The sequence below is a fragment of the Mirounga angustirostris genome, unplaced genomic scaffold (assembly GCF_029215605.1).
Source record: "Mirounga angustirostris isolate CCGP_5_RB_7025 unplaced genomic scaffold, mMirAng1.0.hap1 SCAF_9, whole genome shotgun sequence".
NCBI lineage: Eukaryota > Metazoa > Chordata > Mammalia > Carnivora > Phocidae > Mirounga > Mirounga angustirostris.
Genome location: NW_026991717.1, coordinates 9,879,781 through 9,896,619, shown reverse-complemented (window position 1 = coordinate 9,896,619; position 16,839 = coordinate 9,879,781). Strand labels below are relative to the sequence as shown.

Here is a 16,839-nt window from a genome sequence, read left to right as displayed (position 1 = left end):
CTGGCGAACCCATTCCTTTTTAAAACACTATGACCCCATCATCCAGAATAAACCATCCCTTAGCATTTCATTAAGACCCCCAGTGCTGGGGCCCTGGGTGGCTCAGTTGTTAAGCGTCTGCCTTCGGCTCAGGTCATGATCCCAGGGTCCTGGGATCGAGCCCTGCATCGGGCTCCCTGCTCGGTGGGAAGCCTGCCTCTCCCTCGGCCTGCTGCTCCCCCTGCTTATGCTCTCTGTCAAATCAATCAATCTTTTAAAAAAAAGATCCCCAGTGTTTTCTGTGTATGTGGGGGGTTTTGTTGTTTTTAGTAAAATTAAGGTCATGTTCTATATAGACACTTATGTCCTACTTACCTCATTTCACATTTTGGTATGTACACTGGTATGAACATTGCTTAATATTCCACTTTACAGAGATATCATTTCCAGGAACTTAGGTATTTCCAACTTCTCCCTTTTATGAGTAACACAGAACTCTTTAATAACATCCACCTTTTTTCCTATTTCAAAGTAATGCAAGTTTATGAGAGAAAAATTGTTAATCAACCTAAAGTCTTCATTAGCATCTGCAAGTGCCCGGAGGGGAAGCTGAGCCAGCAAATTTGATAAGGCTTCGGGAAAGATTTCTCCGTTTTGCAACAATAAGGCTTGACAGGTTTTTCATGGGTCCACATGAAAGGAGCCCCTTAACCAGAGTAGTTGCCACGAGCTGGGAAGCAGCATGTTGTGCGGGGGATTATCTGGGCACATAAAGGCAGCCCCACGGGGCTTGCACCCAAAACACAGCGGCTGCTTCATTGGGGTGTTCCACTCGTATTTATGGGGGGATGGCAGTCCCCCTTGTCAGGGTAAACCCGCTTTCCAGGGGTTTTGATCCAGTCTGCCGGACTGGCCAGTCCCTTGGGAACACCGCCCTGAGTGGGTCGCTCACAGCTGTGTGTGCTTGTGCCCCAGAGAGCCATGGCTCCTGCATCAACCCGAACCTGCTCTCCACCCGGCAGCCTTCACCACCAGATGCTGCTCCCGTGGGCTACCCTCCCAGCCACTTCAGTACGGACTCCCAGGAGGCTGAGACAGGTCCTCCCACGACACCCTCTGGTTCACCGCCTTCTCTATGACACAAGGTCTAAGAGGTGTTTTCTGCTGTCCTGTGCACTTTCCCATTGGGGCCGGCTTTGAGGTCGTGGCCAAAGCTCAGACTCACTGAAATCCAGCTTGCTCCAGCATCTGGGTCCGACCCAGCGTCCTCTTCCGTTCAGGGGCAGCTGTTAGCGGTAACAAGAACCAAGGGGAACAATACTTTACCTTTTTCTTCTTAGTGTGCATTTCCTGAGGCAACCGGTGACACGCCCCCCGAAGATTGGATTCACCTCCCAATTCCATTGGTAACTCTGCCTCTAGCCACTGGGGGCCACACAGATGCTGCTTCATCCCAGGGGTGACCACACGGCCACCCAGGAATCCCTTCTTCCTTTCTCTTGCCAAACCACATGCTTCCGGGAGCCTGGAACCATCTAGCAAACCCCGCTTCTGTGACACCCACTAAATAAGTGTCCTGAGGCCAATTCCAAAGGGCCTGTGTGTTTGGGAGTGGGGTTCCCCACACCTACAGCCAAGCGATGCTCACTTGAGAGAGAGAGTGTCCCCAAGCAGACTCCCTGCTGAGCAGGGACCAATGGGGCTCCATCTCCTGACCCTGAGATCACGACCTGAGCTGAAACCAAGAGCCGGGGGCTTAACCGACTGCACCACCCAGGCGCCCCCAAGACAAATCACCAAATTTTAAAATGGGCAAAGCATCTGAAGACATTTCTCCAAAGAAAGGATATGAACAGCCCGTAAGCATGTGAAAAAATGTTTGCATCTTTGTCAGAGAAGGCACATCAAACCCCCCAAAATGAGACACCAATTCGTACTCAATAGGGAGCTCTAACTTTAAGATTTTTCTTATTTATTTATTCACTTGAGACAGAGAGATACAAAGAGAGAGAGAGAGAGAGCATGAGCAGGGGGAGGTGCAGAGGGAGAGGGAGAAGCAGGCTCTCCGCTGAGCAGGGAGCCGGATGCGGGGCTCGATCCCAGGACCCCGGGATCATGACCCGAGCCGAAGGCAGACGCTTAACCATCTGAGCCACCCAGGCAACCAGGAGCTCTAATTTTAAAAAGAAGATGATAACACATGTTGGTGAGGATATAGAGAAATTAACCCCCCTCACACGGGGCTCAGGGGAATACAGTGACGCAGTTGCTTTGGAAAACATTCTGACGGTTCCTCAGCTGGTTGGACATCAGTACTGATACCACAGGGATGAACCTCGAAACCACGACGAAAAGTCGAGGAGCCAGTCACAAAGGAAGCACACATCATTTAGTCCATGTATACGAACTGTCCAGAACAGGCGAATGCAGAGAGACAGTAGCTTGGTCATTGGGGCGCAGGGGTACGCGAGCACCTGGCTCTGGGGCCCCCAAACAGACCAGGCATGGCCACTCGCCACTGACAGAATCCGAAGACAGAGGGACAAGTGGAGGTGACACAGGAAAGGAGTTTACTTCCAGGAGGCCAGGACCAGGAAGACGGCGGACCCGAGTCTCAAAGACTGTCGCCCAAGTGCTGAAGATACTCCCAGGAGAATGTGGGACAAGGGCAGCGGGTACGTGCAGGTGGGTAGTGAAGGTCAAGTCGATAGCTGTCTTGGGGTCAATCACGCAGGGTCTTGCTGGTTTCAGGACAGTCCTTACTGCTTGAAGGGGAGTTTCAGTGCCCATAATGGGAGGCTTTGCCCACGGAGCCTTTTGCCTGAGTTAAGGGATAAGCTGGAAAGAACTGAATCAGAAAGTACAGATGGAGTTGGAGTCCTCTTTCAAGTGCCCAGGATGGGGGCACTTGTAGGGGATGGGGAATGACTATTAATGGGTATGGGGTTTCTTTTGGGGGAGGGAATGAAAAGATTCTACAATAGATTGTGGTCCTGGTTGCATAACTGTGAGCATACTATAAACCACTGAATCATACCCTTCCATGGGTGAATTGTATAGTATGTGAGTTCTATCTCAAAGCTGTTACATATATTAACAATGTGGTATGAAGCACCTTTCCCAGGTGATGGATATATCAACACAGTGATTGTGACCATTTCATGGGTGTATACATACCTCAAAATGTTTAAAACAGTATGGTCAATTAATCTTCAACAAAGCAGGAAAGAATATCCAATGGGCAAAAGACAGTCTCTTCAATAAACGGTGTTGGGAAAACTAGACAGCCCCATGCAAAAGAATGAAACTGGACCGTTCTCTTACACCACCCACACAAATCAACTCAAAATGGATTAACCACCTAAATGTGAGACCTGAAACCATAAAAATCCTAGAAGAGAGCCCAGGCAGTAATCTCTCTGACACTGGCTATAGCAAATTTTTCTAGATAGGTCCCCTCAGGTGAGGGAAACAAAAGCAAAAATAAACTATTGGGACTACATCAAAATGAAAAGCTTCTGCACAGTGAAGGAAACAATCAACAAAACTAAAAGGCAACCTCCCAAAATGGGAGAAGATATTTGCACATGACATATCCAATAAAGGGTTAGTATCCAAAATATATAAAGAACTGATATAACTCAAATAATCCAATTTTAAAAATGGGCAGGAGACATGAATCAACATTTCTCCAAAGAGGACATCCAGATGGCCAGCAGACACGTGAAAAGATGCTCAACATCACTCATCATCAGGGAAATGCAAATCAAAACCAGAGTGAGATATCACCTCCCACCTGACAGAATGTCTAGAATCAAAAAGACTAAAAATAACAAGTATTGGCAAGGATGGAGAAAAAAGGAACCTTCATACACTGTTGGTGGGAATGTAAATCAGTTCAACCACCATAGAAAACAGTATGAAGTTTCCTCAAGAAGTTAAAAATACAACTACCCTATGACCCAGTAATCGCACTACTGGGTATTTACCCACAAAATACAAAAACATTAATTCAAAGGGATACCTGCACCCCAATGTTTATAGCAGCATTATTTATAATAGCCAAATTATGGTAGCAGCCCAAGTATCTATCGATAGATGAATGAATAGGGAAAATATGGTGTGTGTGTGTGTGTGTGTATGAATATATATATACACATATATTTTATAGATATATATATTCCATTGTATATGCATGTATATATGCATTCCATTGTATGTACTTCTATATATGCATTGCATATACAATGGAATATTATTCCACCATAAAAAGAATGAAATCTTGCTGTTTGCAACAACATGGATGGAGCTAGAGAGTATAATGCTAAGCAAAATAAGCCAGTCAAAGAAAGACAAATACCGTATGATTTCACTCATATGTGAAATTTAAGAAAAAAGAAATGAGCAAAGGAAAAAAAGAGGGCGGGGGGAGGGGTGCCTGGCTGGCTCAGTCAGCAGAGCATGCGACTCTTGATCTGGGGATTGTGAGTTTGAGTCCCACATTAGGGACAGAGTCTGCATCATAAAATAAAATATAAAATAAAAAGAGACAAACCAAGAAACAGACTCTTCTTAACTATAGAGAACAAGCTGATGGTTACCAGAGGGGAGGTCGGTGGGGGATGGGGGAAACAGGTGATGTGGGAATTAAGAAGTGCACTTAAAAGGTGGGGAAAAAAAATATAAAACTGTACATTCTAAATATGTGCAGTTTAGGGGCCTGGGTGGCTCAGTCGGTTAAGCATCTGACTCTTGGTTTCAGCTCAGGTCATGATCTTGGGGTCGTGGGAACAAGTCCCGTGTGGGGCTCATGCTCAGCAGGGAATCTGCTTGAGATTCTGACTTTCCCTCTTCCCCTGCTCCTCCCCCCTCTCGCTCATGCTCTCTCTCAGTCTCATAAATAAATAAATAAATAAATAAATAAATAAATAAATAAATAAATCTTTTAAATAATAAAAATAAATGTGTGCTGTTTATTATACATCTATTATACCTCAATAAAGCTGTTTCTAAAAATCAGCTACAGTGAGCATCCAGAAAGGCGCACCATTCACATTATCTTATCTGTCCTTCCAATCTCTTTATGAACACACACACTTTTACAAAATGGGATAATCTTTCCTTTTCTCCACATGGGGATAGATCGGGAGCAACTTTCCAAGTCATTAAATAACGATGCTTAATGGCCACACGGAATTTTATGTTCAGTAATGTAGTTAACGTGTTCCAAACAGGGATATCTACAGTGAGACCACTGAGCCTTCAGGGTGCGGGGCCCCCCTTTCTACCAGAAGTGGTATAGACTTCCAGGCCCGTCCTTCCGCAGCCTGGCCTCCTCTGGAAGGAGCCTTCAGAAGGTCAGGCTTCTGCCCGGCAGGGAGCCCGTGGGAACAAGCCCCTGGCCAGCAGCTCATTCCTGGTAATCCTGCCTCCTCTTACTGGCCCAGGTTGGCACCCGGTGCTGAGTAGGTCTTAGGCGGTGGTGTCCTGCCCCCTCCCCCACAGGGCAGCTTGGGCCTCACACAGGCCCAAACTGACACCCTAGTCCCAGCCCAGTGTTGGCCAGGCCCTGGTAGTGGTCATCAAACTTCTCAGTCATGTGTCCCCTAAAATAATTTTACATGCTCAGCTCTTTGGTTTTTGCTTTTCTTTTTAAGTAAGCTCTACGCCCAACACAGGGCTTGAACTCATGACCCCAAGATCAAGAGTCTTCATACTTCACAGACTGAGCCAGCCAGGTGCTGTCCCCCAGCCACCACCCCCCCAGAATAATTTTGAACATTCATCTACCTTTTGCATTTTTTAAAAAAGATTTTATTTTTAAGTCATCTCTGCACCCAACGTGGGGCTCGAACTCACAACCCTGAGATCAAGAGTTGCACGCTCTTCCGACTGAGCCAGCCGGGCACCCCCTACCTCTTGCATTTTTGAACTGATCTCCAAAATGGTATCACAAACTTAATAGGTACGAAGTGTTTGATTTGGGACATATTATTTACATGCCTTAAATAGATTTGGGGATGAGGATTTAAGTTGTTCAATGTATAGAAAATGTCTACTGTGGAACCCAATTAGCCAAGCCAGTCCTTGTTGGCAAACTGGCCAATTCAGAATTCATTTCCATCAGGGAAAAAAAAACAAAAAAACAAAACGATTTTGTTTTTTAATTTAAGTAAAACGGTCGGCCCGGGGACAACTCTTGGTTTTGAATTATGATTCAAGCTAAGAGCTGGACAGAGAAGTAGGCAGGGAGGTAAGTAGGACGGATGGACGGAAGGACAGATGGACACACAGACACAGAGCCGTGATGCGTGTGTCAGTGGAATTCCTCCTTGGTGGCCTTAGGCTTTGCTGTCAACCTCTCCCTCAGTGCTGCCCGTCCTTAGCACATCCCTCTGTGGCCAGGAAGTGTCTGCACTGTGGGCGGTGGGACAGAATGGGTCTCAGGACAGGACAGGGGTGTCTCTTTTGTGCGGTGCAGGGGCGTTCCATCATGGAGGGTGGGGAAGATTGGAGAGAGCAATGCACGGGAGCCGCCCCGTGACTGTCCCAGCGCGGCCACTGCAGGCCTCCCTGGGTTTGGACCCTGTGCAGCGGGCACTGCTCCCAGCGGAGACTTGCACCCTTCCTCGGTCACCACCAGGCTGCAGAGAGAAAAACCCCTCCTCAGTGGCCTGCCCTGACCCCTGCTCCGACAGGCCTGGAGAGCTTGCTCACACCCAGCGACAGCCTCGGTCTCCTGGGGGAAGGCCTACCCACCCCCCCGCCACCGCCCACCCCCAGCGACCGGCCGGCCCCTCGATGCTTGGCATGCACTGCGCAAAGCGGTGTCAGACCCGAACACACCTCTTCTAGCCAGACACAGGCCTGGACCTGGAGGGGGTCATCCCTGCCAACAGCCCAGGAGATCACTCTTCCTGGATGCGGTCAGCTGCCCAGGGAGGAAAGTCTCAAAATCCAGCAGCCCAAGCAAGTCTCTCAGGACTCTGTGCACTTTCTAATTGGAAGCGGAGGTCCTGTGATGGTGCTAAACATTTCCACAGGGGGCTCGTGAACGGGACATCCGGGGGGGAAGGAGGAGGAAGTGTGGGGCCCGGAGGAGAGAGATCGTGGTCTCAGTGCTGGAACGGGCAGTGGGCCCTGGGTTTCCCGGCAGCCAGGGCTGAAAGGGAAATGTGTCTTTCTCATGGACTTTCCCTTGACTCTCCAGGGAATCTGGCGTGCTTTGTCTTTCTAGTGAATTTTTCTTCCGACATGCACACGTTCCTCAGTGGCAACCTTATATGAGCAAAGGAAATGACCACTGTGGAAGGAAGCCCAGCAACCCCTTCATCTACCAGATTCAGTTTAAACCTTACGCCAGCCAATATTATCTGCCCCCGCCCCCTCTAGATGCAGATGAGGAATTGAATTGCAGAAGCAAAGCGACATTCCCCAGGGAGAACACCCCCCACCCCCACCGGGTTCGAGCAGGGCTGGAATCTGGGCCCCAGTGGGCCTGACTCCCAGTGCGTCCGCACCACCCCACCCTGGGCAACCTGCAGGCTCAGCTCGTGGGGACACGGCGTGCGGTCCGAGGCCCATCGCGGCCCGACCTGACCTCGAGCACGGCTCAGACTCCCAGGCAGGGACAGCGAGGGCTAGTCAGAAAAAGCCGCCGCCGCCAGCACACCCAGCTTGGTGAGCAGAAGGGAGCTGGAGCCCCAAGCGGTCCCTACGACAGGGACCTCACAGCCCAACTCAGCAGCTTGGGCTGCAGGGTATCGTCTCAGCTCTCATGTTAAAGTTTCATTTCTTGGGGGGCCTGGGTGACTGGGTCGGTTGAGAGCCTGACTCTTGGTTTTGGCTCAGGTCATGATCTCGGGGTTGTGGGATTAAGTCCCTCACTGGGCCCCGCACTCAGCACAGAGTCTGCTTGTCCCTCTCCCTCTGCTCCTCCCCCTGCTCGCTCGCTCTCTCTAATTAAAACAAAGAAACAAAAAAATCCCAAAACAAACAAAAAAACCTCATTTCTCTCCCTGAGAAGCGGGGAGAGGAGAGCAAGGGAGACCAAACCTAGTGTCCCTAGTGTGTGACAAGGCCTAGCAGGAGCTCAGAGATGTGACACAGAGCACCAGTGTCTGCTCTACAAAGCGGACAGAAGGCAGAGTTATCTTTTTAAAGTTCACAGGCAGTGGGACTGAGCTCCCGCCGGCATGGAATCTCGGAGCGTGCTTCGTCCTCAGAGCTGGCTCTGCGCGAGGCTCACCCCAGGGGACAGGGGCAGCAGAGTGCCTCCCGATCCCACCTCCCCGGTTCCCTGCCCTGGCCCGGGGGGCTGGCGGTGCTTGGGAGGCCGCTGCCGAGCACGGGGGACCTCGGCACCCACGGGGAGGGCTGGGTCGCTGGACCCTGGGGGGATGGCGGCCGCCAGCAAGGAGCTCAGTGCTTGGCACCTAGTTGGCGCTCCAGAAATTAGATGAAGTAATTGGCGGGGAATACAGTCCAGCCCGACCCAGTTCGACTCAATGCAGGGGACCGCCTGCAGACAGCCTGTGTAATGAACCCCACCAGAGGGTGACCAGCCTTCCCGACAGAGGCGAGATCTGAAAGGCTCTGGGGTTTGCCCACAACACACTGCTGGTAGGGAGTGGGCCCGGCCTGGCGGGGGGGCTAGCCACTGCTCCCTCCCCTGCTGCTCACCTCCAGCTCCAGCCAACCCCAGCGCAAGGCCCCTCGGCTTTGGGGGCTAGCAGAGGGCACGCGGGTGGGGCGAGCCCGCGTCCTGGTCTGCATGACTCTCTCCCCCATCCCGGGAACCGCTCGCTCAGGCCCGGGCCAACCGGGGCGCTGGTCCCTGGGCTCTCTTAACCCACCCCCAGGGCCCGTGGGGGAACTTAGGTCCGGCTCCTCGCTTGGCGCAGAGGCTCTCGGTCCCCGCCCAGGTGGCTCACCACCGATGTGCCCTGCTCCGCTTCCCCCCGAAGGCCACCCTGGCCTCCGCGGGCCAGCGTCCCAGGCCTACCCCAGCAACAAAACATGTCCACCAGAGAGGGCGGGGAGGGCTGTCTGGTCCCAGGGGCCAAGGATGCTCCCTGACGGCTGCGTCCATGGGGCTTCCCAAGTGCCCCTCAGAGCCTGAGGCTGAGACGGCTCTGGACGGGGGGCCCCCGGCTCACGCCACCCTCCTCACCCTCAGAGCTCTCTCATCCTCATTTCAGCCCCTCGACTGCGCTTCCAGGGAGGCGGCCCAGGTGAGCACGCCTCCCTCGCTCCAGGCCAGATGGTAACCTGGATCTGCTTGGCTCTGAAACTGCAGTCACCTGGTAAAGACCCTGCCCGTTGACCTTGAGCCCGTGTCCTTTCCAGGACAACTACCCTGCCCTCTGACCTCAACAACCACTTTGGGGTGTAACATGGCTCAAAGCGTTGACCCAAGAAGGAAAACACGACATGAACTAGGACGTTCTGGGTGATGGACCGGTAAGCACAGACAGGCACCGGCCCGCTGGTTCCGCCTGGGGCAGCGGCTGGGCCGGAGTGCGGTCTCTGCACATGGAAGTTTCTCCGGGGGCCACCAAGGAGAACCACGTGGCGATGATGTTTGCCGGGTGTTTCCTGAGGGCCAGGGCTGCTCAGCACCTCGCACCAGACACTCATGTGTCCTTACCTTGTTCAGTTCTCCTGGGGACCCGCTGACATGGCCCCTTGTGATGTCTCCTTTACACACATGGCCGCTGAAGCATGGAGACCCGAGGGGCCTGGCGTCAGGTGGGTAGCTGGAGGGATGAGAAGTGAGCTGGGTGTACACGAGCTTCCCCCACCCCTCCGCTCCACCTACAGATTTTACAACCATTTCTCACAAAGGTAGCCGGGAAGTCCTGGCTTGGGTGCCCACCTGGCAGCCAGGCGCGTGGATACAAAAGGATGGGCCTCAGCGGGTGCAGAACAATGCCCCCCGCTGCTCGGTTCTGGCCACCTGTCGGAGGGAGGGGCTTGTGGCCCTAGTGTCCCCGTTGTCTGGATCCGGGAAATGGGATCCTGGCCTCTGGGGACGTGCATCACAAATGTGTGCCTGGCATTCAGGGCTCTGCCAGGCTCAGGCAGCCCTTCTCCGACCCAGGGCCCTTGGCCAGCCTCCTATCATTGGGGAGGAGAAGGTCGGAAGTGAACCCCAGGGGCAGCTCTCCACAGCCATCCGGGGGCTCTGCGGGGCTTCCGCTGGGGAAGACTCCGTTGGGGAGTGTGGCTCTGAGGCCCGGCCCGAGTGGCTGGTGCCCCGGAGTCATGTGACCGCAGCTGGGGGGCCAGATGGCAACCCCCCTGCCAGTGAGGCCTGGCTGAGAGCTTCCCCAGGGGAGTCCCCCGCCCCTACTCTTGCCCTGACCTGCCCTGGATCGGGACCCCAGGAAGGTGCGGGGTTGCCGTGCTCAGCTAGGGTCCCAGGCCGGGGGTCCCTTGCTGGCCTGCAGCCGCAGGGGGAGCTCCAGAGAGCAGAGAGCCTCGGCACCCTGTCTGCGTGGTGGGTCAGGCCCTCTAACCTTTTCAGGGTTCTGGTCCCTCTGGTCAGCTGGGGAAGGCTGCGGACCCCGCAGGGGAATGGTTTTATTTTATTTATGTCCCCCTCCCCCTTGTTTTCAATACGTAAGCTACAACATGCAGGCTAGCGGAGGAAACCCACTGCATCAGCAGGCAGGGGCTGCCCTACACAGTGCACCACCCGGCTGGAACCCCAGCCCTGGAGGCAAGTCCAAGATGGGCCGGATGCTGCTCTTGTCACACTGGGGCCGGCTCTGTCCCGGGCCTGTCTCCTGATAGAGCCCTGGCCTGTGCAGCAAAGCTCCAGTCTCCACGTGCGTTCCCGGGTGCGTGTCTGCGTCCACATTTCCCCTCTAAGGACACTGGTCAGGTTGGGTTAGGGGCCCAGCCTGCTCTGCTATGACCTCACCTGAACTGACTACATCGGCAAAGGGCCTGTTTCCCAAAAGGCCACACTGGGGCACTGGGGGTTGGTCAGGACTTCAACATAGGAGTTGGGGACAGAGTTCCTGTACACCCACAGAATATTTTAGAAACCGAATTTATGTCTTGTAACGTCCACGCTTCTGTATTAGTGACGTGATTGGTGGCCAGTCTGAGAATGATTGTAATTTGGACACAGTAACGAGTTTGTGGTATTTCAAGATACGGACGACTATAATGCCACGAGAACATCCGGAGTCAGTCACAGAGGCTGATACCAGTGGGGTGGTTGCCTACATTCCCAGTTGAAGAAAATGCTGTCAGAGGTTCTTGAAGAGAAGGGTGCAATGCTTTCCCATTCAAGGGCACAGACCCCTGAATTCAATCCTGAATCCCAGGTTAAGTACACCTGCCCAAGCCCAAGCCCAAGGTGGCGGCAAAACAGGTGAGGACAGCTGTGCGTCCCTGCTGGAAAGGGACCCCAACCACACCTGCCTACAGGCAGGGCCCGACGCTGACAGGTGCTGCGAGCCCGGAGGCTGGGAGGTCAGGTGGGGCCCGTTCTGGCCCAGATGCCTGACGGGCAGGGAAGCAGGGGGAGGCCGGCCACCTCTAAGTGGCAGAACGTTCGTTCCCCCCTCCCATAGGCAAGAGGCTCGTGGAGACACTGGGGCTGGGATGAGGCAGTTCGTTTCTCACTGCACGAAATACCCACCCACCGATGACCCAGAAGAACCAAAGGCTCTTTCTGAGCCGCCTCCTTAAAGACAATTAATGGCTGCTTACAAGGCTCCTTCTCTCCCCCCGCCCCAGGATTTATAGCCTTGGGTGCTGAGCAGGGATGGTGACCACAGGCCACTGGGGTGGATGGTCTGGGCTGGCCCCTCACCACCTCCTACACCAGGGAAGGGCCTTTGGACACAGGCAGACCTGGCTGAGGAGCAGTGAGGAGGGACGATCGGACCCCCTTCCTGGCCTTGGGAAATGCAGGCCCCCAGGTGGGCTCACGGGGGTGCTGAAGGCTCCAAGTGGCCCGAGCTTCGGGAGCTATAACCCACGAGAGCTCTGTGGGCCCCCTTGGGACAAGGTCCCCAGGGATTTCTTACCCCAGCGCTTCCGGGGCTCCCTTCCCAAAGCCCCACCCCAGACACGGCCTGGCCCCTGGGGGTCCAGGAAGCGTGGAAGTGGGCGTGCTGGCCAGTGACTGGGCATGCACCCCTCCCTCCCTCCCTCCTCCAGCTCCGCAATGATGGCGGCCCTTCTCGTCACCGCAAGGCTCTCTGGGTGCCCGGCCTGGCGTTCAGCACTGCACAGAACCCAACCTCACTTCCTCGTGAACCCTGCTGCCCCTGAGTCAGACGCACACCAGCCCCAGTTCCTTCTGGCCGGTGTGACCAGTGCGGGGCGGGTGGGGCAGAGCTTTATCCTCCAGGCCTGTTTCCTCAGCAGCAGGGGGAGGACGAGAAGGCCCACCTCCTGGGGTCACCGTGCAGACCACGGGGGCAACCAGGCAAAGCGCTGGTCGGTGGCAGCACGGGCGGGCCTCCCCAATGTTGGCGCGCACACAGGGCCAGGCTCTTGAAGAGGCCTGAGGCTCTCTGCGCGCCCCACTTGACCGGCTCCAGAGAAGGGGAGGCAGGCCAGGGTGGACAGGCTCCGTTCGACTCCAGGTCAGGCGGGCCGGTGCCGAGGTTGCTCCTTGCCCTCCAATACCCACCTCCCCTTTATTCAGTGATCGGCTGGAGCTGTGGCTGCCATGCCCAGCCTCGCATGGGAGTGTGCCCAAGTGACGTGTGCAAGTTGGGGGGCATGCCCTTAAAGAGGTTTGCTGGTCGTGTCCTTTCCTCTTCCCAACGGCTGGGATGCAGACGAGATGGCAGGAACGGGGTGGCCACATTGGGCCAGGAGACAGAAGCCTTGCATGGAAGCTGCCAGAGTAACAAGATAGGAGGCTGGGGCCCAATCCTACTCCGGCCTTGGCTCGCTTACACTCACATCCAGGCTGCATAAGGAGAAACACGCCTCTGCTTACCATCTGTGCTGCTTCTACTGCAGCCTAATAGGAGGCCGCCCCCACTTCTGGTGGCCAGTGTCCAGGCCTGCGAGGGGGGTGCTTGCCTGTCACTCCCAGCACCAGGGGCAGAACAAGCAGCGCGAGGGGCTGTGCCTGGCGGTTTGTGGAGGGAGCTGGGAGGGCGTCCCTGCTTGGCAGTTCTGAGCGCATCACACTTTCGAGATCGACTCACTCGTTCAGATGATGCTCCTTCGAGGTGTTGAGAAATGAGCCGTATCACGCCGTCAGCATCTGAACCACTTGTTCACATGGTTCAAGGCCAGTTTGGGTTCGGGGGGCCTGCGCACCGTGGAGCTTCAGAGCACACGGGCGGCGGGGGCCACGCTGGGCCGCCCGCTCTGAGGGGCGCCCTGAGCCCACGCTCCCGAATTGGGAGTTGCTTTGGCTGTGGAGGGCGTGAAGGGACAGCAGGGGACACGAGCATCTGAGGCCACACGGTGCTAATGCTGGCCCCTGGGGGCGACTGCGCCACCTGGCCCGCCTCCCTCTGGTCACACAAATGAGTGTCAGCCGGGGCTCCCGCACAGACGAGCACATTGAACTTCGAGCTCCCCCAGCAGGAGCTTTTCAGGAAAGCCATCTGGATTCTACGAGGGTCAAGGGTCAATTTCAAGGCTTCGCTGCTGGGACAGTCTGAGGAAAGGAAGCCATCTCATCTGGGTGCCGGGGGGTCCTTGGGGAGGAGGTCTCCCCGCCCCCCAACTCAGCGGAGGGGCAGAGGTCAGGGGGCAGACCCCGGCCCTGGCTGGTGGCGCGAACTCCAAGGCTGCCCAACACGGGTCCCCAGCCCCAAGGGAAGCACGGTTTTTCTCAGCTCTTTATTAAGTTGGAAACAGAAGGAACACAACTCGTGGGGGAAGCACCACTGTGAGGCCCGTGATGCTGCGTGACAATTGTGTGTGCCCCACCTCGGCCGTCCAGAAGCCTGGGCCTCGGGGTGAGCGGCTTCCTCCGCCGCCCCCGCCGCCCCCTCCCCCGGGACCAGAGCCCACCCCAAGAGACGCCCACGGGGCCAGCGGCAGCACGAGGTCCTGCGAGGGGGCGCCGCGGAAGGATGACAGCGGCGGGTCTGTGACGCGGCCCCACCACAGGGCAGCCCACAGGGGCGCCCCAGCCCCGGACCAGCCGAGCAGCATCAAGCAAATGGCAGGTAGCTGGCAGGCGGCCAGGGAAGCCACCGGTTTGGCCCCGGCCCCGTCCCCCACAGCGGTGCCCGCAGGTGGCAAGGGCTGCACTGCAAACCCGAAAACTAGGTGTGAGCTGACCCCTCCAGAACCCCAGACACTGGGGATACACTGATGAGGGACCCACTGACTTCGGGGGTGGAGAAAATGAGCCAAGAACTGGCAGTTCTGGGGACTATTCTTGCTTCTGGGGCCCAGGGAGTGACCGGGCCAGCTGGAAGGCCCAGGTGCCAGAGGACAGCTGGTGCTGGTTGGGGGCCGGGGTCACAGGCCTTGTTGCTGTCCTCCATGCTGAGGCGGCCAGGCCTGCTGGGATCTCGATGGGTGCCCGGAGTAACCCTGCGGTCGTCAGCTCTTACCTGCCCCTAGGCTTGGGGGGCAGGGCCACATCCCGAGGGCCAGTATGGTCCTGTCAGGAGATGGGATCACTGCCACCTCTTGGGGTGTGGGCCCTGAGGAGATGGGCAGCCCCCAAGTCCTGCTGTGACAGGGCATGAGTGTCCGTGTGCACCCGGGCCCAGCGGGCCTGACTCTGGGGAGGGGCCCACAAGAGTTTCCTCTTTAACCCTGGGGGTCTTGGTGTCATTTGCTAATGAAGTTTTGTGGGTGCCACTGAGGTCACCCGATGGGTTTCTGCCCGTGACGCAACGTGTCCTCGATTTCCTCCCAGGCAACTTGTGCTCTCAGGCCCGGTGGACCCCGTTTCCCTGAGGCCCGGGACACCCTCTGGTGGGTGACATCACAATGACAACAGGGAGGGGCGAGGCCAAGGCGGTGCTGTCGGCGTTGCGTGACCCGAAGGCCTCCCAGTGCCGCCCACCCCAACCCACGGGGGGCTCCTCCCTGCCCCCGAACAGGACTTGCTGCAACAGGCCACCTCAAGGCTCTGCAATGTGTCTTCTCCCCGAGGCTGAGGGACTCCTGAGGTCGGTCTGTGCGCCTCCGGAAGGTCTTCTCCCCTACAAACCACCGCAAAGCGGAAAAGGCCTCGGGCGGACACACAGGGCACTCCAGACAGCTTCCCTCCTCTTGTCTGAAGCTCAGGACAGCCCCCGAGACCGCTGCTCCCACCGCGAGTGCTGCCCTGGGGCCGGGCTGAGCTTCCTGCGGCGGCCGGCGGGGTCAGGGCCACTCTGGGACAGTGAGGGCTGCAGCCGCAGGGGTGGGAGAGACACACAGAGTCTGCAGGGGAAGAGAGAGGGAGGGGGAGAGAGCATGAGTCACATCCACATGGCTCTGTCCTAACCTGGAAGGAAGCGAGAATCAGGAGGCCACACTAAGGGGCTGGAAGTCAGGCCCCGAGAGCAGAAGCCCGGGGCGTGAGAAGGTGGCTTGTCCATTTACCAGCAGTGCAGCCGCTTCCCTGGGCCCTGCTTCCCTCACCCGGAACGCGGCAACCCCCCCGTCCCTCCAGCCACTCCAGCTACATGGCCTGAGGCCCCGCAACCCAGCAGGCGCCGCGCTAGGCGCTCGGGAGACAGGAGGGCAAACAGACACAGCGACTGTCCCCTGGATCGTCCCCCGGTGGGAGACCCCAAATGCTCGTACCAGTAACTGCATACAGCAATCACCTGCTGTCAGAGGTGCTATGCGTGAAAAATAAAAAAGTAGAAGAACCAGGACTTTTTATTTTGGTGGAGGGTGTGGGAAGATGGTAATATTTAACCTGAGACCTGAAGGAGGGACAGGAGTTTGCTAGAGGGGCCAAGAGCAGTGCAGGCAGGAGGAACAGCATGTGCAAAGGTCCGGAGGTGGGAAGCTGGCGCGTCTGAAAATCGAAAATGAGGCCGGTGAGGTGGAAACAGGACAGGCGTAGACACAGAGAGCAGGGAGGCAGGGGGGGACGCCAGCCAGCCATTCGTCCGTATCCTCCACAGATATTTGCTGGGCCCTGACACAGGCTCTGGGGGCTGACGGTGGTGAAGGAGGGAGCACAAGCCCGCGGTCAGCGAGCTCACACTCCAGCCTGGCTTCTCCATCAGTGCAGCGTCCGCCCTCTCTGAGCTTCCTGCTGTCCGGGGAAGAGGAGGGAAGGATCTCAGCCTCCCAGCGGAGGACGGAGTGGTCCACCGCATGGGAGAGGTTTCGCGCAGGATGTCCCTGAAGCACCTGACCTAACCCAACTGGGCCAGCACGGTCGATTTTAAAGCCTGACCCACCGCGACAGCTCAGCATAGCGCTGCCTGAGTCCACGTGGAGATGTGGCTGTGGACGTGTGTCAGGGTCAGGGGGCGACAGCCATGGCTGGAACCACGGGGACAAAGGACCTGGGACGGGGGTGGTGCGCAGGAAGGGCCTGGCTGGGCAGGAAAGAGGAAGCACTCAGGACAGCATGGCAGGGACTGAGCACTTGGCCTCCACATGGAGCCGAACCCTGGGGGCGGGGGCAGCGCTGTAAGAATTCTCGGGAGTTCTCCCAGAGGATTTCCAGGTACCCGGCTCGTGGGGCACACTCTGGCCAGCACTGGAAGCGCCGTGGGCTCCGGGGTGGCCTTAACCATGGAGACGCTTGTGTGCCAGGGGACACGGAGGATGTCCTCCCAGCACGCTGAGCTGCCCGAAGGAGTCTCCCGGTGGCTGCAGAGGGGCAGGGAAGTGGGCCCTCGGCACGGGCGGGCAGAGCGCTCCAGGAAACCTGCGGGTCCGCCAAGATGCCAACAG

General features: G+C 56.5%; 1 protein-coding gene across 5 annotated transcripts in view; it reads right to left on the bottom strand.

Moving 5' to 3' along the window:
• Positions 1-2,088: 2,088 nt before the first annotated feature.
• The window catches only part of KLHL25 (kelch like family member 25), a 45,292-nt gene continuing 30,541 nt past the window's right edge, over positions 2,089-16,839 (bottom strand). For 3 of the 5 annotated variants that reach the window (XM_064569912.1, XM_064569913.1, XM_064569914.1), the window contains one exon: positions 12,173-15,360. The gene's annotated coding sequence lies outside the window, so the exon portion shown is untranslated. Of the gene's footprint in view, positions 2,828-12,172; positions 15,361-16,839 lie in introns of those variants that run through there. The other 2 variants (XM_064569915.1, XM_045899442.3) reach the window with 2 other exon arrangements.